The sequence below is a fragment of the Triturus cristatus genome, chromosome 5_2, assembly GCF_964204655.1.
Source record: "Triturus cristatus chromosome 5_2, aTriCri1.1, whole genome shotgun sequence".
Taxonomy (NCBI): Eukaryota; Metazoa; Chordata; class Amphibia; order Caudata; family Salamandridae; genus Triturus; species Triturus cristatus.
Genome location: NC_140588.1, coordinates 380,507,320 through 380,531,274, shown reverse-complemented (window position 1 = coordinate 380,531,274; position 23,955 = coordinate 380,507,320). Strand labels below are relative to the sequence as shown.

Here is a 23,955-nt window from a genome sequence, read left to right as displayed (position 1 = left end):
AGTACAGTGCCTAAGATGTTGTCCTAGAAATATTGGTTTGCTGCCATTCAGTGTCTATCAATACTACTACCACCTCATGGCTTATTTATTTTTGGAGATAGTTTTGCTCTCCAAAGGAATTACTTGTCCTACAAGTTCAATTCCTGGTAGGTCAAAAACATGGTATTCATTTTCAAACAAAAGTCACATGTCATGTGTGTGCTTGCCTTGTGAGTTTCACACCCACTTACTTATTTAGCTTGACTTTCCCAGCCCGCAACAAAAGTACCAAAATGCAAATAGAATGAAATAAAATAAAATATTTCAATATCATTTATTTGTCAAACAAAGGCATGTTAGAATTGAAAAAATGATCATCATTCATTTGGTTTTTATTCAGGTTGAATAGGGATCAAATTCTTTAAAAATATATATAGTTTGAAAAAGACCACTATTTGGTCACACCGCCTAAAATTGTCATTAGCATATCACATAAATAGAATGAGTTCAGTAAAGTGCAGACCACAGATCGCCACTCAGGGACCCAGCACGATGTAAATTGTGATTATTCTTGCTGGGTGTGTAGACCGGACACGAGTTTCCTAAAAACAAATAAAGAAAACACTGTCAACAGTCAACCAATATATTGAAACTACAGACAAAAATAAATTATTGTGCATAAAACCTTCTTTTGCATGGTTATTGTTTGATTGAGTTTTTAATAGGTTTGTCAACCCCTAATAGTAATGATCCAATCCTCCTTTAAAAAAAAAGGAAAAATAAATTTACACTGATTTCATTACATAGGTTGTGCATCACACTATTTTGGACAACAGAGCTGGGCTAAAACATGTTTATGAACTGCAAGTTTAGTTAAGAAACTCACTTTACATGCACACTGCGAGATGAAGAAGTTTCCCATCAGCTTTTGTGGGACATGTATTGTTTTCATTATTAGGAGTGTTCTTTTCAAGACTAATATTATAATTTATAGAACTGATTTATCCTGAATTAGTTTGTTTTTGTAATGAATCGGTTGATTTTCCCATTCTCCCAGGTACATTTATTTTCTAAAGAAAAGGTGATTTGCAAAGTGTTTCAAAGAGAATTTGGGTCAAAGCATTCTTAGTTCACTTTTATGTGTACTAAGTCTATACGGCTGGTCGCTCCTCACCTCCTGCTGCTGCCTGCTGATTACGGACGCCTCCTGCTGCCTGTATCTTCGCGACTGCTCCTGCTGCCTCAAGCTTGCTCCCCCGGTCCTCTGCTTACCCTGCCTCACCGCCGCCGCTGACCTGCTGACTCGGTAGGTGCCCCCTCACTCGCGCTTTCTCCCCCGCCGCTGCCCCGGTTCCGCTTCTTCCTTTCCCGCCGCTGACCCCTGACCCCGCCCCCACTCTGTGCCCATTGGTCTACCGCCTCCCAGCTGACCCCCCCTCCCGGCTCCTTACTTATGACACCCCCTCAGCGACTGAGCGCCGAAGGTGCGCCAAAGGTAAGCCCGTCTGCGCCCGTCCGTGCCTGGCCCGCGCCCAGCACCAGACCCCCTGGCGCCCGCGTCCGCCAACCCCCCCGCAGGACCTACGATGCCGCCACCCTCATCGCACTCAACACCGCCCGAGCTCCCGGGTGCTACCAAGCATCCCCGCGACGCACCCGTGGACCCTTCGCCTGCCGATCCTGCAACTTCTCCTGCCTCCGAACCGGCACCGCACTCATCAAGACGGACAACAGCAACCACCTCAAGTGCATCCTGATCAACACCCGCTCCGTCCACAGACACGCCGTGGAACTCTGGAACCTCCTCGACACCGCATCTCCAGACGTCGCCTTCCTCACTGAAACCTGGATGAACGCCTCCTCAGCCCCCGACATCGCCATAGCCATCCCGGACGGCTACAAGATCATCAGGAAGGATCGCGTCAACCAGATCGGAGGGGGCATCGCCATCGTTCACAAAAGCACCATTCGCATCTCGACTGACTACCCTCAGAGGCACCCTCATCTACAGACCCCCGGGACCACGCGCACAGTTCTGCGAAGACATCGCGGACTTCATCAGCCCTCATGCCCTCCCCTCCACTGACTACATCCTCCTCGGGGACCTCAACTTCCACCTGGAGAACAACAACGACCGCAACACCACCGCCCTGCTGGACAACCTCGCCAACCTCGGACTCAAGCAACTGGTCAACACCCCCACCCACTACGCCGGCCACCCGCTCGACCCCCTCTTCTCATCCAGCAAGCACGTCACCTTCAGCCACTCCACCGGACTTCACTGGACTGACCATATCTGCGTCCACTTCAGCTACAAAAAGAACACGGTCCACCACCACCCGGAGCAGGTTCCCCACAGAAACTGGAGCAAGATCACCGTCGACCAGCTCGCCACCTCCCTCAGCCAGAACCCACCTGTCAGGACAACGGACCCTGACACAGCAGCCCTCGACCTCACGCAGTGGCTGACCTCCTGTGCCAACGACCTCGCCCCACTGAGGAACCCACTCACCAGGCCCAGAAGCAAGAAGGCCCCCTGGTTCACCAACGAACTCAAGGACCCCAAGAAGGCCTGCCGCACCCTCGAGAAGGCCTGGCTCCTCGACAAAACCGCCGACAACATGACCACCCTCAAACTCGCCACCCGCAGACATCACTAGCTCATCCGCACCACCAAGAAGAAATCTCTGAAGGAACGACTGGACAAGAACGCCCATGACAGCAAGGAGCTCTTCAACATCGTCAAGGAGTTCTCCAACCCCAGCACCGGCAACAATGACATCACTCCCTCGCAGGACCTCTGCGACTCCCTCGCCTCGTACTTCCACCGCAAGATCACCGACATCCACAACAGTTTCGGCGCTCCACCCCCGCACCCATCGGTCGAACCTACACACCCCGCCGCCATCCTCCAAACATGGACCGAGGTGACCCCCGAAGAAACGACACGCATGATGAACACCATCCACTCCGGATCCCCGACCGACCCGTGCCCCCACCATGTCTTCAACAAGGCCGCCTCTACCATCGCACCCCACCTCCGAGACATCATCAACACCTCCTTCGACACAGCAACCTTCCCGGAGAGCTGGAAGTATGCCGACCTCAGCGCCCTGCTAAAGAAACCAACAGCGGATCCGACCGTCCTCAAGAACTTCTGCCCCATCTCGCTCCTGCCTTACCCCTCCAAAGTCAGCGAGAAGGTCGTCAACAAGCAACTGGCCACCTTCCTCGAGACTAACGGATCCCTCGACCCATCGCAGTCCGGATTCAGAGCCAACCACAGCACCGAGACCGCCCTCATCGCAGGCACCGACGACATCCGAGCCCTGCTCGACAACGGTGAAACAGCGGCACTCATCCTCCTAGACCTCTCCGCAGCATTTGACACTGTCTGCCACCGCACCCTAGTCCAACGCCTCAACGACACCAGCCTCCAAGGGAAGGCTCTGGACTGGATCATCTCATACCTCTCCGGCAGAACTCAGAGAGTACACCTCCCTCCGTTCCGCTCTGAGGCAACCAAAGTCATCTGCGGAGTCCCGCAAGGATCGTCGCTCAGCCCCACTCTCTTCAACATCTACATGAAACCCCTCGCTGCCATCGCACGCCAACACAACCTCAACATCATTTCCTACGCCGATGACACCCAGCTGATTCTCTCACTCACCAAAGACCCCGACACCGCCAAAGCCAGCCTACACGGAGGGATGAGAGACGTCGCCAAATGGATGAACATCAGCCGCCTGAAATTGAACACGGACAAGACGGAAGTCCTCATCCTGGGACCGTCGCCCTCCGCATGGGATGACTCCTGGTGGCCCCCGGCCCTCGGCACCGCACCCAAGCCAACGGACCACGCACGCAACTTGGGCGTCATCCTGGACTCCTCCCTATCAATGACCAGACAAGTCAACGCCGTCTCCTCATCTTGCGTCCACACCCTCCGAATGCTCCGCAAGATGTTCCGATGGATCCCAACCAAGACCAGGAAGACGGTCACCCAGGCCCTCGTCACCAGCAGACTAGACTACGGAAACACCCTCTATGCCGGTACAACAGCCAAGCTTCAGAAGAGACTTCAGCGTATCCAGAACGCCTCCGCCCGACTCATCCTGGACGTCCCACGACACAGCCACATATCGAGCCACCTGAGAGGCCTGCACTGGCTCCCGGTCAACAAGAGGATCACGTTCAGACTCCTCACCCACGCACACAAATCCCTCCACGACCTGGGCCCAAGGTACCGCAACGACCGCCTGACCTTCTACACGCCCACCCGCCAGCTACGATCCGCGAATCTCGCCCTCGCCATCGTCCCTCGCGTCCAGAGAGCCACCACCAGAGGAAGATCCTTCTCCTACCTGGCGGCCAAGACATGGAACTCCCTGCCCGTCCACCTGCGGCTGACCCAGGACCACCTCGCCTTCAGGAAACAGCTCAAGACCTGGCTGTTTGAGCAGTAGCAGACCCCCTCCCCCAAGCGCCTTGAGACCCTTCCGGGTGAGTAGTGCGCGATATAAATTCCATGATTGGATTGGATTGGATTAAAAGTAAACATTTGGTGCACAAGAGTCCTGAAGATAATCTACATTAAACTACAATGAACACTGTTGCACCTGATATTCTTGCGGGTTTTTGTCTTCCCTAAGATGTTTTGCCTTTTACCTCCTATTTTTGCTGATTCTTTTAGTTTGCCGTAGGACTCTGAGCACTTTACCTCTGCTAACCAGTGCTAAAGTGCATGTGTGTTTACCCTACACATGGTGACATTGGTGTATACCAGATTGCCATATTTGATTCACTAGTAAGTATCTTGTAAAGTGGTGCAACATACCAAGGGTTTGTAAGTCAAATGTTACCAGTGGGCCTGCAGCACTAACTGTGCCACCCACATGAGTAGTTTTTCAAACCGGTCTCAGACTTGCAGTTGCAGGGACTGTGAGTGCAGTTTACTGCTACTTTGACTGGGCATTTAAAACTACTTGCCAAGCTCCAAACTCTCCTTATATTGCATATGAGTCACCCCTAATGTAGGCCCTAAGCAACCCAAAAGGCAGGGTGACATGTAAGTAAAAGGAAGGATATGTGTGTTTAATCTAAATATGTACTGGTAGTGACAAACACCTAAATTTGTTTTTCACTACTGTTAGGCCTACCCCTCTCATAGGTTAGCATTAGGAATTTCTTAAAACAATTTTAAGCTGTAATTCCTGATCATAGTGGAGAATCTATGGAATAGTAATGATAAATCCTCCTCACTGGTGAAGCTGGATTTAACATTTCTGTTTTAGAAATGTCACTTTTAGAAAGTGGATGTTTCTCTGTACGTACTGCTCTGTGTGCCTGACAGCCTGTCTCCAATAAACGTCCTGGGTGGGTGACAGGTACACTTTTAGCATTCCCTCTAGATAACCACAATACAGAAGGATATGTATTTCTGAGTACCTATCTACATGCCTCCGCATTCTGATGGCCCTGTCTGGACATGATGGAGGGGGGGGGGCTAACACTTCACTTGAATAGGCTGTGTCCTGTCCCCACACAAAGGACTGATTACCCCTCACAGATAGCCTGGCTGAAAGGACTGGGTTGCAAGGGATAATTGTGCACTTCAGAGAGCGGCTTTGGAGTCATCGCCACATCAAAGGCACTTTTGGGTACAATTACTGGGTCTCTGACCCCCTAAAATAAGACACTACTGGACTTGTAACTAAGTTCTGCCAGAAGAACTGCTGTGCTGCTTAAAGGACTTGTTAGACCTGGCACCATTGGCGTTGGTCTCCCTTCCATTTTTGGCTGTTGCCTCCTGTGTTTTTGCTGTGTGTTGGACTCCGCTTTGCTGGTCTAGATGCTTTGGGCACTATGCCACTGCTGTTCAGTGCCACAGTGCAAGTGCTCCCTTTGTAAATTGGTGTTATGGATTAGTGATTCCATGATTGGCATATTTGAAATACTTGTCAGACTCTAGTATAGTGCATTGTGTGTGTTCAGGGCCTGTAAATCAAATGCTGCTACTGGGCTGTAACACTGATTGTGCCACCCTCAGAAGCAACCAGTAAAAGGTGTGCATTCTGGGACTGCCATGTCGACTTGGCAAGTTCACTCACTTGCCAGTCCCTAAACCTTCCATTTTCTACATATTAGTCACCCCCTAAGGTAGGGCCAAGGTACCCCTGTGGGCAGGGTGCATTGTATGTGAAAGGTAGTACATGCCCTGATGTGTGTGGCATATCCTGATAGTGAAAAACTGCCAATTTCGTTTTTCACTATTGCAAGGCTACCTGTTCCCATAGGTCAGAATGGGGAGTTTGTTTATAACATCTTATAAACATAACTGGCCCTGGGGCTTAGTATGCCTGAACTAAGAATGTTAAAATGAATCTGTTAGCGAGGGTGATTTTTACATTGTGTGTTTGAAAATACCACTTTTAGAAAGTAGGTATTTTCTTGCCTAGCCATCCAGTGTACCTCTGCTAGGTTTGTGTATTGCATGTCTGGCTTTTGGATGACAGGGGATGGAGAGAGGCAGCGGCTCCAGAAGTCTGATGAGTCAGGGCTTGGCTGAATAGAACTGAGCTGAATTTAGAGTAGGGGGAGTAGATTTCCTTTCACCTGAATGGGCTTCTTCTGCCTTCAACAATGCTGTCTCCACCTCCTGCCAGGAAGCTGCACCAGTGAGGACAGAACTGGTTTTGGTTGGGTACAGACACTCTCTGCCTTCAGAGAACAAATGATTTTGTTGTTTAAAAAGATGGGCCCAGACCCCATACTTTTAGATCACTTCTGGGAATTAAGAGGAACCTTTGCCAGGGAGACTAGCCTGAGAAGCTAAGGAGGAATACTGACCCTGTGTTGTTTGTTGTCTGGGGTTGGCCTGCAGTGGCTACTTACTGCCAGGGAAAGGAGAAAAAGGACTTTGCTGTCTCCTTTGTTACCTGAATGAAGAAAAGATCTCCAAGGGATTGAAACTGAGCTTGCCTCCTGTTCTGAAGTCTCAGGGACACAAAGACTTCAGCACCAGCTCCCTTGAATTTCCTTGCTGGGTATTCCAACCTGCAAAGAGGTGCTTGCTGCTGTTTAGGACCTCTAGAGACTGTTTGTTGCTGGGAGCTGGAAAATTAACCCAACATCGAAGAAGCGTGTTGCATCCTCACTTGTTTCCGATGCATCGCCGAAGAAACCATTGCAGCGCCTGCCGCGGCTCGAGAAATAGCCGTACGACGCATTGGGTGCAACGATCTCCGAAGTCCTGGGTCACCGCACCGATCCCGACGCAAGCCTGCTGTGCGGCTGCACTAAACCACGCATCGTACCGGATAGACGAATAGCATTGAGGCGCCAAGACTGTTGCATCGTTGGGGGACGCAGTAAGAACCCCACGTATCACCTCCTCTCCTGTAAGGAACCGATGCATCACCTCCACTGCGCTGCAGTAAGGAACTGACGCATCACCTCCCCCGAAGCAAGGAACCAATGCATCACCTTCCCTGCGTGTAAAGAACCAACGCATTACCTTCCCTGTAGCCTGTTTTGCGTGACGCATCCAATGTACTTTGTGAGACAAGTGTCACATTTACACTTGCACTGAACTGAAATATTTCTATCATTCTAAAGCCTTATTTGTATTACTGTAGTGTGAATTTTTGTTGTTTGGTCTTGTTTTGGTTTAGATAACGATTACTTATTTTTCTAAACTGGTGTGGTGTCCATTTGTAGTGTTTTCACTGTATTACTGTATGTGTTCACAAATGCTTTACACACTGCCTCTGAGAGAAGCCTGTCTGCTCGTGCCAAGCTACCAAGGGGTGAGCAGGGGTTATTTTAGGAGTGCACCCCCCTTATTCTGACTAGAAGCAAGGATCCCTATTTGGACAAAGGTACCTACTTCTGCCAACTAGAGACCACCATTTCTAACAAGACTCATCTGGGTTGCTGATATGGAAGGGCTGCTTTTCTGCTTGCTGACCTACTGCCTGCTGCTTTCTAACTTTGCTGAAGGAGAGACAGGCTCTGCCTTCAGTCCAAGTGTGCTTCAAGTGCTTGTTGGCTTGCGTCCCGTTGCTTGAGACTCAGTGATATCAAAGTCTATCCTCCTGCTCCTGTACCTGGATAACTGGTAGTGGCACGGATACTTGCAACACAGACTTCAATACGTCGCATATCTGCTTGTAGCAGAACCAGCCCATCGACCCAGTTGACGGAGTAAAATCGGTGCATTTCAGCGGAATCAGCGCATTGCCTCCCGAGATCAACACATCAGACAGCATGTCATCGCGGCTGCAGCTGGGACAGATAGATGCAGCACCTCAATTGCATGGAGCCACTGGCATAGCGCTGAAATCACCTCAACTCTGGCACTCATCTAAGGATCCGACACATCGCCATCAGCGCATAGAGCGTCAACGCATCTCATGATGCGTCTCACTATTGCGACCAGGAAAGGTACTTTATTCACCAGGGCCTGCATGTGTCCTGTAGCCGGCAGACACTCCATGGTGGTTGGCCGAGCATTTGACTTATCCCTGGTCCAGCGCAAACTAAAGTAACCTCTTTAGCGCTACTTGCTTCTAAGGGCTTTACCGCATTGATTCCTTTAAAATTCAATATTTCAGATTCTATAGGTTGGATTCTTGTTTGTTTGGTCTTGTTTAGTTCATAATATAATAATCTATTTTTATAAACCTGGTTGGAGTCTTTCTGTGGTGTATTCATTGTGTTACTGTGTGTGTGTGTATTGCACAAATACTTTACACATTGCCTCGTCAGGTAAGCCTGACTGCTCTGTACCAGGCTACCAGAGGGTGAGCACAGGTTATCTTTCAGTGTGAACTTAGCTTACCCTGCCTAGAGTGGTGGTTCCTGACTGGCCTAGGTCAGCCGACCAGGAATCCCAATTCTAAAATCACAATTGTCATAGGGAGTGCAATATTCAACCAAAAAACTCTGCATTAATCTATCACACAGCAGTTGAAATGTCTCCTGATAACATTACACTCTGCACCACAATACCACATGATGGTGCATCACACAGTTCCTCATCACCTTTCGCTAAACCTCATGATGCATTACCACACAACAGCACCAACCTACATACAAAACACCATACTTAAACACATAATGCCACAAGACCACTCAAAAACCTCACGATACCATACTGTAAATGACTACACTATCCTACACCACATTTGTAACAGACCCCAGAACAGACACATCATTCAGCTTTTTCTCACAATAGCACACAACCCATAACTCTTTCCTCGATATCACACCATTCCACATCACACTATACTTCACAGCCCCAATCACACAATGTCATGTGGCTTATCGTATAATGTCACATCACTCCACATCACACCATACTTTACCATACCACCAAACACCTATTCACTCGATCCAACACAACATTTAGCATAATTTCATAAAATATCTCATCACATTAAGCCACACTGTATAGCTGTACCTCATACCTTGAAGACTATGCCATACCTTTTCAACACATCACACCATCGCACATCATCCCACTCTACCCTAAACCACTTCATCCTACCCAAAATATGTATGACCCAATATTTTAACTGTGCTAAAGCTTAGTGATTGCATGCATAGAATAGATAAATAGATAGAAAGCATTTACCATGGCTAACTGGTGAACAATTTAAAGACAGACAAAAATGCATAGTAAAGAATTGTGTCTTGAAATACACTGTGAATCACTGATCTTACATGCAGTTGTACAGCACTCTACTATCGTTTCTATGGTTTAGTAGCAGTTTCAGAATGTTGGCTAATCATTGACCAAGGTCAAAGGGGCTGATTCACAGAAATAATCTGAGATAAAATCCTAAACTTACTTTACTACTACTAAATGCCTTTTGTGAATACTGAAAGTCGTAAAGTTAGGATTTTGTCTCAGTTTGGCAGTAGTAGGAGACCTAACTTTACTACTACTAAATGCCTTTGTGAATACCAAAAGTAGTACGTTTAGGACTTTATCTCAGATTAGTTCTGTGAATCAGCCCCAAAGTAAATATTTGGTATTGATGTGTTTCATGATCTTTAAAAGTTGCCATTTAGGATAGTGGTTTGCGAGATTGGAACAGACTAATGTATCGTATTGTATTTTTAGATCCATTATGCACAATATTATGCAAGGGGTTTCGTATTTTAAGCACTACTGGTGTGATGGAGATGTTTTGGCTACTAAGGTCTGTTGGATGCATGTATCCTGCCACCACAAAGCTATACATTATTATTTCCATTTGGCAATATGAATTTCCTAAACTGTAAAAAGATTGATCTCTTTTCAGTGTAGTAGCCTGCAATACCAAATAAAACTTGCATACAAATTGTACTTAATTTCCTGCTAAATAAAGATAGGGTGTTTGGAGGGCCCAAGTCTAGACTATTCCTCAAGTTTCATGCAACAAACTGGTTCTGACTGCAGAGCTATCTCTCAGGTTATAGAGAACCCGCCAGCTGAGAAAACAAAGCTGTACTTTGGATTAGGCAGATATTATAGGTCGACGCCTCACACTGCAGAACCATATTTAGGACACACACAGTTTACTGTCACTGGCTTTAGACAAAGCGCTATAGTACAGCTTCTCACCTTCAGAGGTTGATGTTGTCCTCTCGCAAGATCATGATAAGGTTCAGTTGAGACAGTCCCTGCACCAATTCACCCCAAAGCTCCCCTGACTGAATCAGAGCCATGAACATTGTACACGCACTTGATGCTCTTTCTCCTTATCATGCCCCATTTCATCTGATGCTGCAGGCTTTCTTTGCAAACCAGTAAGAAAGTAAACCAGTGGTGTTCCTACTCCACATGAGGCCCCCAGCTCATGACGTCCATCAAAAATAGATAGTACTAGTAGTATAATTATTCATTCAGTTAGAATGTAACCATAAAAGATACACATAATCCCTAAAACATTTTATAAAAACATATGCTTTTTAATATATCGGTTGAGACGCACAATTAAGTGTCTGGATTCCGAAGCCACCACTATAATTGATTACGGATAGGTTAAATCACAAAAAATAAGGGATCTCAGACCTAACAAACACCAATTTCCAATACATTTCAATAATCAGAGGTACAATTTTGTGACTCCCAAATGCATCAGATTAGCGATCATGCTGTATAAAATACACCATAAAACACCCCTTATATACAGAACAAAACAAAGTTAAGGCCATGCCTCCCTTAACTTGAGTGCATAGCTGAGGCAGTTAGCTATGCACATACATTTGTGAATACCTCTGAGCATCATAACGTGTAACATGGAGGGTCTCACTTTTGTACATTTTATTTATAAAAAGGGAGAATTACATTTTATTGGTCAGGTGAAGCAGGAGCAGATCAAAACAAAATGATCAAGGATTTGTACAAGTGAATTGTGACACGCTCAGGAGCCCAGTGTGCCAGGAGCAAACAAGCCCTTAAGAAAACTAATTTGTTGAACAAAAAAATTAAACCTGAACCTTGTTAACAGCTGTCGATGATAAACATTAGTCACCCAAGTGTGGTAAAGTTCTGTAAATGGTCAGTTGCGGCTCCTCCGGTAAGGTGGCTGAGCGTCGACAAGCTGTTTGCAGAGCCGAGCAGTCCTGCGCTCTTTGCATGCTCCTCACCGGCTGCATTACACAGCCTGGTGGGGAACATGCCCAGGCCACAGTCCCCATCTGAGCACCAAGCCATGGAACTCAGACTAATCACAACTCTGCATTACAGTGTTGTTATTGGCTTAAAGGAGGGAGCCTGTGTGCTTCCGTTAGAGAGATGATGTCATGACGATGGACACAGAGGAGAGAAGACTCGAGACATGGCGAGAAGGTACGTGTTTTTTTATTTTATAACACCCGCTGTGACTCCCCCAACCTTCACTCTCGTGCCCTGCCAGCCGCTACAGTAAATGGTACTATTTCAATTATACAGAGGGTGTGTGCAGCAGGTTTCTGCAATGCATCATTTTCCCTAGAGGCAACAACATAAGTGATAAACATGTGTTGAACCCAATCATAGTCTGCTTTAATAATTTTTTTCCAGTGTAGAAAACAGATCCCGGCGGCCCATATTAGTGATCTTCCACTTTATGTAACCAAACCAAAGTATTGCTTTTACATTATCTCAAGAGAGGCAATCCCTAATGATCAATCTGTTCAAGGATGGCTCACTTTTGTTGCACACCGAGATCCATCGTAACAAGGCCCTTAATGCAACTATGTCTGAGATATATTTTAGACCCAGATCTTCATGGACAACAAAAGTTGAGGTGCACTGCGGGACTACCAACAGGAGCCTAGCGAAAACCATACTCCGCAGCCTGAATCATATGACAATCCTTGTACCCCCAGATGTCACTACCATAGGTCGTAGCCAACAGACATTCCACTCTATAATTTTGAAGAAGGGGCTTGATCGGTTTCCTGCTCAGCCTAGCACCTAAGTCGAGTACTACTCCCCATGTATGAGAGCATTTGTCCTTTGGACATGAGAAGGGGATCCCAAGTGTTCCTGGTATCAAGGGGAATACCCAGATCATTTAAAAGTGGATACCTGAACAAATGTATGCTTGTTTCAATTAAAAGCTTTTTGTGTGATGGGCTTACGCCCAATGGCCATCACTTATGATTTTGTATGATTTATGGAAAGATCTAAGTGATCCATAATGTCAAAAAAAATGTAAGGCAAGAGTTACATCCTTACCGCTATAGTCAAATTGAGGATGGCATCATCTGTGTAAAGCAGAACTAGTATCGCATACTGACCTACTTGAGGCACATCACAATTCTTCTTGGTTAGCACCTACTCAAGGTGAATAATATAGATGATGAACAAAAAAGGAGAGAGAATGCAGCGCTGCCTGAAACCATGGAAAATTGGAATCTTGAACAACAGCTATCCATACCAAACCTGACAGATGAAGACATATCCTTATGCAAATCCCCCAAATAGGACACAAACACTGGATTTACCCCTAAATACAACATCATAGCCCATAGCTTAGTGGGTTTACATGATTGAATGCAGAGCAGTAGCGACCCGTGAAGGGAGTTCCGCGGGGCGGTGAGGAGGGGCAGAGGAGGGGCAGGGTGGGAGGTAGTAAACACCGGAATATGGAGGATCGGAGGTAAGTAAGTAAACAATTAATTAAAAAATCAAATTTTTATCAATCAAGGAAATGGGCCTGTAACATCTCAGGTCAGCTCGATCACCCTCTTTAAATACGGCGACAAATATGGACTGTGCCCTAAAACTAGGCAGGTTGTGTTTCAAGGCAGCATTTTAAACAGTAGATAACAAAGGTTCCCAGATATGAGGGTCCATCCTAAAGAGATGAACTGGGACTCCATCAGGGCCTGGAGCCTTGTTTCCAGCCAATCGCAAAATGGCCCCTTTTGCCTCAGCAACCGAAAAAGAGATATTCGGCTTTGTCATAGTAGGCAGAGTAGGGAAATCTAACCCTGGCTCCAACGAGTATATCTGTGAGAAATGGTCAAACAATCTTTCTTCACCAATCACAAATATCAGGAAAGACCTGACCTCTGCCCCTAAAAAAGGGCCGTTAACAACCCACCAAATTATTGTACTATCATTAATGTCAGATACACATGTTAATTGATCCCAAGCCTTGTCCTTTTGGGACTCTTTCCTTTTCTTCGTAGCCGTAGTATACTGGCTATTTAGTAAACGCACCTCCACTCCATCCCTTGGGATGCATTTAAAGGCCTTCTTTGAATCCTGATGCACTTTAGTGCATGCCTGATCAAACCAAAATTCTCCCCTGATGTAGGTCTGAGGTCTACTATTTAGAGGAAGGGCAGCCCTAATATCTGCACAAGGTTTAGTAATAGCCCTCAAAACATCTTTAGGCTCAGAAACAGGACTTAAGCAGCATTTTAACTCATGGCTACTCTGACACAACAAATTTCCAAGAAATGTCTCAGTGATTAATTTAGTCCATTTCAGCCACCTGCCTTGATCCAAAGGGGCAAGGTGGAGGGAGGCAGGTTCTGAGATAGACATCTTAAAGGTAAGATTGATGGATTATGATCACTCCAGCCATTCTCCAATACCCTATAATCAAACAAAAAATATAACAAGGATGAGAAAATTAAAATGTAATCCACAATTGTTTTGTTCCCCATTCCGACATAAGTAGGAGTCTCCATAGAGCTTGGTATAAATAGATTTACCTGTTCCCCTTGATGTGAGTGGTCAAAGTGGGCAATGAAAGGATTCTCCCCCAGAGATGAATCTTGACAGACTTGCAAATTTGTTTACATTGTTGAAGATTAAAGTCACCTATATTACTATTGGAGCGAAAGAAATAGAGCTTGATCCATGTTCCAGGGGGCGTGTCTTCAAATTCTCAATGACAAAACCTATGGAAGTAATAATCTCAGAACAGGGGGATTGCCATTTGAGTTGTAAATATTTAGAACAAGAAGACTTGATTTGTCGCGGAGGGTGAGCAAAACAGCTCCTGAATCATGGTAGTTCTTCTTCAACTCATCCATTAAACAATCCAAAGATAATGACATTAGAGTACACCGCCCACCCCTTGCATGGCCCAAAAGCGAGGGTGTAGCTGGACAAAAGAAATGAGCAAAATGGTCCAAAACTGTAGTGTTTCTAACTGACCAAGGTTCTTGAAATGCCAGGATGAAATTAAATGAAATTTGGATTTATAACGTGCGCTAATACCCGGAGGTGCCATATTTAACGAAATGTAACCAATTTTGATCATTAACCTTCTCCTCAAGCCCAGCTATATTCCAGGACAAAAAGCTGAGCTGATCAGGAACAGCATCTCCTTTAGGGGGGAAAATCCCCCATCTCTTGTGAGCTATTACTTTCAGAGCGTCCAAAAGAAGGTAGTCCATCCACTTCTTCCACTGTAGAGAGGACTTCAAAGTTGTTTGATAAAGGGAGAGACGTAGCTTTTGCAGTGGCAAACACAGAGTAAATTACATACTGGCTCTTGTCCCTCAAAGATGGAGTGGGTTTTAATATGCTTGGATTAAGGGCAGGGCCGAACCCCAACATTCTCATTCGAGTTAAACTTTACCGTAAGGGGGGGCATGTTTACCAGGCCCGTAACTTAAGGTGTACAATCAGGGGGGCGATCCAGTTGACCATTGTTAGGTAGAGGTACACTTGGAGGTTCCCTACAAGAAGGGACTAAGGGACCACCACTCACCCCTTTCAGGGCAGGCATGAATGGTGGTTCAACTTTAGTCGATTCCTGGAAATTAGCAGTGGAATAAAACTTCTCTATCCTTGCTACCCCTAAACTATGATGTTATTTAAAATCAGTATTAGCTCTAGATATGGGCTGGGCAAAAATGGGAGCCACAGTTCTAAGCCCTGTATGACAATTAACCTGGGATCCGCTGTTTTGACACATAGGCTGATGTATTTGACGTGTTGGATGATTACAAATCTGGTGCGAAAACATTTTCTCATGCCCTTATTAAAATAAAAGAAATTAGACACCTTTATATTTAAAGCAGAGATAGCATACTTCAGTTCTCAGGCTACCCACAATAGCTTTAATATTGTCTAGACATGAAGTGTTAGATACCAAGTCATGAGCTGTAGGCTGTTCCTTTCCCGTGTGCAAACCAATGATGGTGTGGGACAGTTAGTAATGGATGTCACAGTCATAATAATGGGCAGGATAACCACACTGGGATCCAAGTGTATCTGCCTACTAATAGGAGCCAATTGATTTGTCTGATCACCACAGGAGACAATGGGGGTTCGGCCCATCCCACCAATGTATGCTGTGGATGTGCTGGTAAAAGGGTGGAAGAACCGGAGCCAGCATCATTTGTTTTCCCCTTGTAAAATTGAGTTAACTTTGTTTTGGGGACCTTTGAAGACTGCATATCGGTCAGGTGGCTTCCTCTGCTAAGGATGTCCTCCATTTCCCCAATTAGATAGTCAATTTCCTGAAAGCTACAGTTATCAGCCATGTATCTACGAGCTGTCTTGACATGTTTCCCCACACCCAAAGAACCCTCAGTAGCCTTCCTTTTTCCCACAGCAAGGTTAAAAGACAATATCCAAGGCACCGAATGAATAAGACAGGGCTTATCAGTCACAACAAAGGGGCCAACACAAGCAAAGAAAGTCAACTAAAAGTCTCAGTTTTAGAGCCCCCTGGGTTTTAAAACAATGAATGCCAGTCTTCCACTAAGTGATTCAACACTACCTGGATGAGGAGCCAAAGGGGCAGCCCTTCCCTTCTTCTTCCTGGCACTGGCGGGCGTAGTACTTGCCGCCCTTGGCCCTGGCACGGCCTGTGGACATCCTGCACAGCACGATTTCTTCAGCGCATTGGGGTGTGGCAAACTCCTCCCCCTGCAAAAGCTGCCAGACATCTTGGGACACATAGTACGGAGCGGCACAAATGCGGATCCACAAGCATTGGTGTGTGCATCCCATAGCTTCTCAATATTAAAACGGTTCAACACAAAGTAGGACTCCCAAGAACCCTTGCACGAAGAATACATGTTGACCTCATAGCACTGCATTGGAGTTTGAGTTTCACTTCCTTGTTTAGTGCCCTTATTTTCTCACAAGTATTCATGTTTTTAATAGCAATCCATGTTTTACTATACATTTTGGTATTAATCAAATGAAGTTCCACAGTTGATGTACAGAGAACAAGAGATTTCAGAACAATGATTTACTCATGTTCAGATCAGGTGAAGTACACAATTAAAATCTAATGCTTCACCCCAAAGTGAAAACATTTTGGATCACTGTATCAGATTTTAAATATGTTCACTTCACCTGATTTGAACAGGTACACAAACACAAAACCACACACAAACACACTTGCTTGCACTGGGCAAAGTAGCTATTTGAAGGATGGAACCCAACACTTTTCCAGGTATAAAGTGGGAGCGAGAACATAAAGATCCAGGTTGATTTGGGACTAGGGTTCCAGTGTAGCAGTCCTTCAGTGGATGCAACTTTGCTAAAAGTGCTCGATAAAGAAGGTGGGCAATGAAATCCATACAAATACCACAAGCATTACTCCTGAAATAGTGGTAAATTGATGGTCGCTGCTGCATACATGTCCATAAGACAAAACTGATGAGGATGGCTAGCTCTCAGCCTTGGATCCCCAGCAGAGATTTACCATTACCTTCACTGATAATATCCAGCAGCAGGCCATAGTTGAGAGAGAGGAGCAGTTGTCCCATGGACAGCCTGTGGGGAATGAGGGATACGAGTCAATACGAAATATGTGTAAGGAATCCAAGACTACCCCATGCACAGACCAGCATAGCACTGCGGGAGCTACAGCAGCAGCCACAGGCCAAAGGTGAAAGACATCTGATCCAGGAGACCCAATCACCAGACGCCCTCGCACTTCCCCTCAGAATTTCTGAGGCATACCAAGATAAACCCCTTTGAACTCCCATCCAACCCCCAAACCAAAGAAGGGGGAAGAGCCTACCAGGTACAGGAGCATAAAGTGAAGGGCAGGAGTGCACTGTCAGGAGAGGATTAGAGAAGGGAGCCTTAGATGTGACCTTCTGGACATATTCCACCAGGATCAGAAAATGGCTCTGGCATCACCACCCCAAATTTTATTCAATGATATGCAAAAAGATGTGACCACGGGCTAGAGGTAAGCCCTCTCGGCTACAGACGGGAGCTTCAGGTGCAGGGGTCAGTGAAGAGCAGAGAGTCATGCTGCAAAACAATGAACAGACAGCATCAAAATGATGCATACATGTAATGTGATCTAGATGAACCAAGGGTTTGGGCTGGGTTCCCGATGTAGAAGACGGGGAAGGAATAGTTATGAAGAAAAGACTGAAAATCCCAATCTCCTGACACCCCCGAAAAATGTCATCTAATATTCGAACCATTTGAAAACTTCCACAATAAGGGCCCTAACTCCTAGTTTTGTGTCTCTTTCCATCTGAGGGTTAGTCTAGTATGAAAACATTTTTGGTGTCAAAAAATTACCAAAACTGTGTGAGAAATAGGAAGTCTTTCGGGAACCATCAGCAGAAGCCTGTCGGATTGTGCTACTAAACAGTTTAATATATCATTATTGGCACTTACCTATGCCGGTAGTGAAAAGCACCCCTTCCTAGATGTACTATGGAGTGCAGGTTGGTGAGCTTTATTTGTAACGTCTTCTGCACTAACCCCTACAATGATGTGTGTAAGGTACCCTGGATAAGAGCGTTTACACCTCACTCTCTAACTCAAAGCTAGGTGAAGGCCTACCAGTGGTCAATGGGTTCAATAGCTGGGCCTGTACAACTAGGTTTAGAATCCCCTTCCAGGTGCAGGAATAACACTGAGGACAGCTGACTTCCGTTGCAGAGGTCGAAGTCACAAAGGGGTTCAGGTAGCTGCCAGGACAACCCGTTTAAACAGCAGTCTGGAGAGGAACAAGTTACAAACCAAGCTGGAAATCGTAGATTCTGAGGTCTGTGTGGCACCAGGTGCTGGTAGCAGGGAAGGGAAATTGACATCAGGTAATAGAGGGGTGTGAATGAGTTGAGGGAGCCCTAAATCGAGTAATCTGCAAAAATGACCTATTTCAAACCGATAGATAAATATCTTGTGGCACATAGAAATGTTCAAGAAAATATATTGGATTGCCTACGAGTCTGAAGGGGTCTAAGCACGATTCATGCTGAATGTTTACATAAACGGTGCATGTTGTTGTAAATATAGATATGAAGAAGAATAGAAATTGATATTTTTGAGAAAGTCCCAAGTTGACCTGTTCCTTCAAATATTCAAAAGGTCATGCAGTTATAAACGGATCTGTTGTGCTGAAAAATTATCAAGGGATTCTTGACAGGGTGGTTAAAAGTGACTAATGCATCAACAATGTTGCAATCAATCTTCACCCGCGCTCTACTAAGACTGCAGTGATCATATTTTGAGTGATAGCTAACCCACCTCTCCAAGTACCATCTGAGACATTCAAGAACCTATTAACAATGGCCCAGCAAGCAAGAGGACACAGGGAAACAAGGGCCCTGGTAGGTTAAAGAGCACGAACAGTTAACTAATAACTAGATAATTATAATATGTTAGCTCAAATCAGAAGAGTAACCAGTTGAAGCCTCTGTGACTTAAGAAGAATGCTGGTTAAGGAATCAGTGAGATGCCAGCTTGGATTTCTGAGGAAATGGTTGCTTCCTTATTCTTGACAAAATAACCCATGTCCTCACACTGTAATGGAATAAATGAGAATGTCAAGATGCTGATGGAGCGGAAAAGTGGAATTCCTGAATTATCCTGAAAGTGGCAGTGATCAGGTTAGTTGTAGAGAGTATCTGATTTCAAAAGTACTATTTCCTTCTTCTGTGAAAGGTTCTTTATGGACCATTAGGGGGCTTTAGAAAGCAATTCAAGCATCTGGGGGAAGATAACCCTTCCTTTGTCTCTCACGTTAGATGAAGTGGAGTCTAGACTTAATTGTTCCCATGCTGTACCATTTAATTATAATTTTCTCCAGAGTGCACCGCAGAATTCAGCATATCGTGCATCAAATGCTACCATCGCAAAATTTATCTAGGAGAACGGAGGCATAAAAAGATCAAAATGTATAGAACCTTAGAACATGATCTAGAGATGTGGGATAAAAAATGGTAGGTGCTCCTTCTGCTCACTTCTGCTTTCTGAAGGGTGCACTAGGGCCATCTTTTTGAAGACAGAGTTTCAGCTGCCTCCAATATCAGAAACACCACTTTTTTTTTTTAAAGCAAAGGTACTGGCAGACCTGCTTTTCAAGTTAGATTTGGTGGTCTCCCGCCATTAATGCGGGGTTCTTCTGTGAGTACCATGTCACAGACTAGCATGTCTGCAGGGAGTTGTCTCTGTCATGCTGAGAGAAAACTGTCAGGAAGTTAGAGATACTTGTAATGTGGGTCCTGGAAATGTGGTTCTGTTGAAATAGACTTTAAACTACGAGGACTGTGGCTTCTGGAGTAGAGTTCTGAGGGTCAGCTCATGATGAAAGAAATAGAGAGGGTGAATAATGCATGGCTAGTCATGATGGGTGAAGTAGAGGGGATTACACTTGAGTTGCGGTGTCGAAGGAGGGAGTCTGGAACACCCACCTTAGAGGCTCTTTGCTACATGGCTGCTCTTGTGGTACAGATGGGAACTGAAAGGAAATTGGGGGGAAGCACGAATGCAACTATTGGGAAGGCTGTATGTAGCGGGTCAACTTATGCTAATATGGTAGCTGTGTTTAATTTGCTACTCTGACAGCTCAGGGTTCTGCCAGCAGAACTCTTAATGTGGCTTTAGGTATCTTGAAGGATTGTTTTTTTTTTTTAACTTTATTAAAAAAAAAATCCAAGTGCAGTCAAGCAGGCAATACAGTTGAAATATTCAAGTATACATCTTGGATCATTATGCGCAAAGGCACACACAAAAAAAGGAATACAAAATTATATATTACATCACAATATATGTAAGTGAAACTATCATCCTGTAGGTGATGGGGCCTATGGTCCTGCAGGAGGCCTGGAGCTTGGTGGCCACTCCACATTGTGTCTCAACGTACCCATGGCAGGCATTATCCACCTATGGACCTTCTACGGTGTTCTGGACCTGGTCACTTTGCCCATCCAGCTTATCCTCCGAGGCCGACTGCCGTATTAGGTATTCTTGAAGTGGCCCCCAGATATTCTTGGGTCTACAGCGGGATGGGATTAAAGCATTGTAATTGTCAGATTGTGTGGAGCAATAAACTAAGTCTGTGCACCACTCAGTTACTTTAGGTATTAGCCCATGCATCCAGCGCATGGCCACTCTGCGCTTAGCTAGTAATAAACAAATAGCGCCAATTTATGGGATGACTTTGGGAAATCCTCATTGTAACCCAGTAAAGCTACCAGGGGAGTCTCTGGGATCGGAATCTCTAGCCTCACTGTTATTGTGTGAAACACTTCCCTCCAGAATACGCGGATACCCGGTCAGTCACACGCTAGGTGTGTGAATCCGGCCCCCTGGGACCCGCAATGCGGGCACCTATCTTCCTCCCTAGGGCCATATCAGCGCAATCGGACTGGGGTATAATAGACCCTATGCAGGTATTTGTAATGCACCAACCTGTGCTTCCCGTTCTGTGAGATGGACTTCGCGTTGGTATAGCAATGTGCCCATTGTGCCTCTGTGATGGTGACCCCCGTTCTGCCACTATTCCTGTATCTTGTCCAGGGCTTGTGTGTCACGTTGTTTGATAAGTGTGTATAGTGCCGTGATGCCACCCTTCGGGGTGTTAACCCAAAGGAGATAAGTAAGAGAGCGCATTTCCTCAAGCTCCAATAACACATCTCCCAGTTTGTCCTTAAGTGCCTGCCGCACCCTATGGTATTGAAATGCATCTAAGGATGGTAGTCTGGGGGCATGCCCAATTGCCTGGACCCATGTTTTGACTTTCTGATCTGCAAAAAAATCCCATCAGCGTTATCTTCAGCCCTGTCTTCCCTGATCGGAGCTCAGTCACACCACTCCACGGGCAAATTAGGGGAATAGTTCAATGTGAGTCGTTGTGTCCATGCCGCTTTATGTAGGTGTCCCCTTGTACAGCCGGTCGGATCTATTACTCCCGTTCTACCCCGGGGCCCACCCAGCAGTGTTGCAGCTAAAGCAGTAGGGCTGACTTTGGCGCTTTCTATGAATAGCGGTGGGAGACTTTGGGTCCCATGGATCCATTAAAGGGCATGCAGTAGCTGCGCGGCCGTATAATACTTTTCTAGGTATGGCGCATTGAGTCCCCCTTCTGCATATGGCCTGGTCAGTATCTCCCATTTAATTTGAGGTTGCTTCCAGGCCAGGCAAGCCGTATCATCAGTGTGCGCAGAGTACAAAAGAACGACCTAGGTAAAAGGATGGGGATGTGTACAAATAGAAAGAGAAACCAGGGAAGTATGATCATTTTCATTAACGCAATGCGACCCACAAGGGATAGGGGGAGTTTAATCCATTTCTCTATGGTCTCCGATAGTTTCTGTGTTGCTCGGTTATAGTTTGCTCTCACTACCACATACAGGTCATTGTGGACCTGGATCCCCAGGTCGCGCATGGGCTCTTCGGTCAATACCATGGATAGTTAGTAACTATAGGGGTGGTTGTCGGTCGTCGGCGTCAGTAGGAACATCATTGACTTGTGCCAATTTATGTGCAGTCCTAAATGTTGACTAAATCGCTCCACTTCGTGGAGCATAGGGTTCAAATTCGCATCTGGGTTGCGTATATATAGCAAGGTGTTGTCTGCATATGCTGCAATATCAAAGTTATATTGCAGAGACTGAATGCCTCTGTGGGAGTGATATTCCCGCATGCCACCAGCGAGGGACTAGGCCACCAGGGCATACAAGAGTGGGACAGGGGGCAACCCTGCCTAGTACCCCTTGTAATTGCTATTGGCTGGGTAAAAGTCCCATTGACCCTCCCGAGCGCCGTTGGGTTGGTGTAGAAAACCTCGACCAGTTTCAGAAACACCTCGCCCACCCCACTTTCCTCAACACTGCATATAAAAATCGCCACTCAACGGAATCAAATGCTTTTTCTACATCAATAAAAAGGGCGGCAGCGCTGATTTTCGGGTCTATGCGTTTAATCGTATCAGAAAGAGTTCTCAGGTTACATGCTAGGGAACGGCCAGGAACAAACCCAGTCTGCTCCTGACCTACAGATCTGGGCAGCAGGGGAGACAGTATGTTGGCAAGTATTTTCACTAACAGCTTGGCGTCTGTATTTAGCAGTGAGATTGGCATGTATGAGGAGCACTGGTTTGGTTGTTTCCCTGGCTTCAGCAGAGTAATCTAAATGGCTTCGTACATGGAAGGCGGCATTATACCATCCTGCGCCATCTCTTCAAAAAAGATTAATTAGATGTGGTACTAGTCGATCTTGAAATGTTTTGTAAAAGGCCACCGTCAGTCCATCGGACCCGGGACCTTTTCATTGGGCATATCTTTGAGAGCGGATATAATTTCTGTTGGGCGGAAGGGGGCCAGGAGTCTCTCCCTATCTGAGTTGTTAAACAATCGCATCGCTATATACTCCAGGTACTCTTCGTCTGATTTGGTCAAGGTGGAGTTTTGTGAGGTGTATAGTTGGTTATAATATGATCGGAAGCCCTCCGCTATCCCGTGGGTATCCTGCATCAACTCCCCCTTTTCACTGTAAACGTGTGCAATATCTGTATCACTTCTAGAGGGACGCGTCAGGTTCTGCCAGCATGGCGCTCGCCCTATCTACCTCAGCATGCGCCCTAGCTGTAGCATATTTACCTAGCTCTGTTATCTCGGAGCTAGCGAGTTCGTCAAAGTCTGCCGTCCGAGCCCTGATTTGTGATAACATTTTGGGATCTCAATTTTCTTGAAATTGCGTCTCCAGGTTTTTCAGATCTTTTTCTGCCTCTTCCAGTTGCGAGCAAATCGATCTGAGAACCCCTGAGTGTTTAGAGATGGTTATGCCGCGAATGTAAATGTTTCTCAGATAGTGCTCATCTTAGGAACACTCCCAATGTTACTGGCAAAAAACTCGGCTATCGCCTTCTCTAGCTCATCTTTGAATACTGGGTCTAATGAAGAAAATTGTGGGAATCGCCAGATATTTTCCCCTCAGGGCATATTACTGAGTGATAACATTAAAAGGACTGGCGAGTGATCCGAATAGGTGCGCAGGAGATGCTTACAATCTACAATGAAATACAACAGTGAATGTCAGATGAACCAGTAGTCTATCCTGGTGTGTGTATCATACGCTGAGTAGTAGTGCATGTATCCCCTGCCCTTGGGCAACAGATGTCTCCATGCATCTACGAGGTTCTCGGTTTCTGCTATGGCGGCAATGGCGGTGGTAGCCATGGGTGGACGCCTGGGAGGACCCTTCGAACAATCTAACTCTGGACTTTGTATGCAATTGAAGTCGCCGCCCCACAACTGAGGTGC

General features: G+C 46.0%; 1 long non-coding RNA gene across 1 annotated transcript in view; it reads right to left on the bottom strand.

The window, feature by feature from the left end:
• Window positions 1-341: 341 nt before the first annotated feature.
• The window catches only part of LOC146823036 (uncharacterized), a 137,321-nt gene continuing 113,707 nt past the window's right edge, over window positions 342-23,955 (bottom strand). Inside the window, exon 3 of the long non-coding RNA XR_014962123.1 lies at window positions 342-581. This is a non-coding gene — a long non-coding RNA (uncharacterized LOC146823036). The remainder of the gene's footprint in view (window positions 582-23,955) is intronic.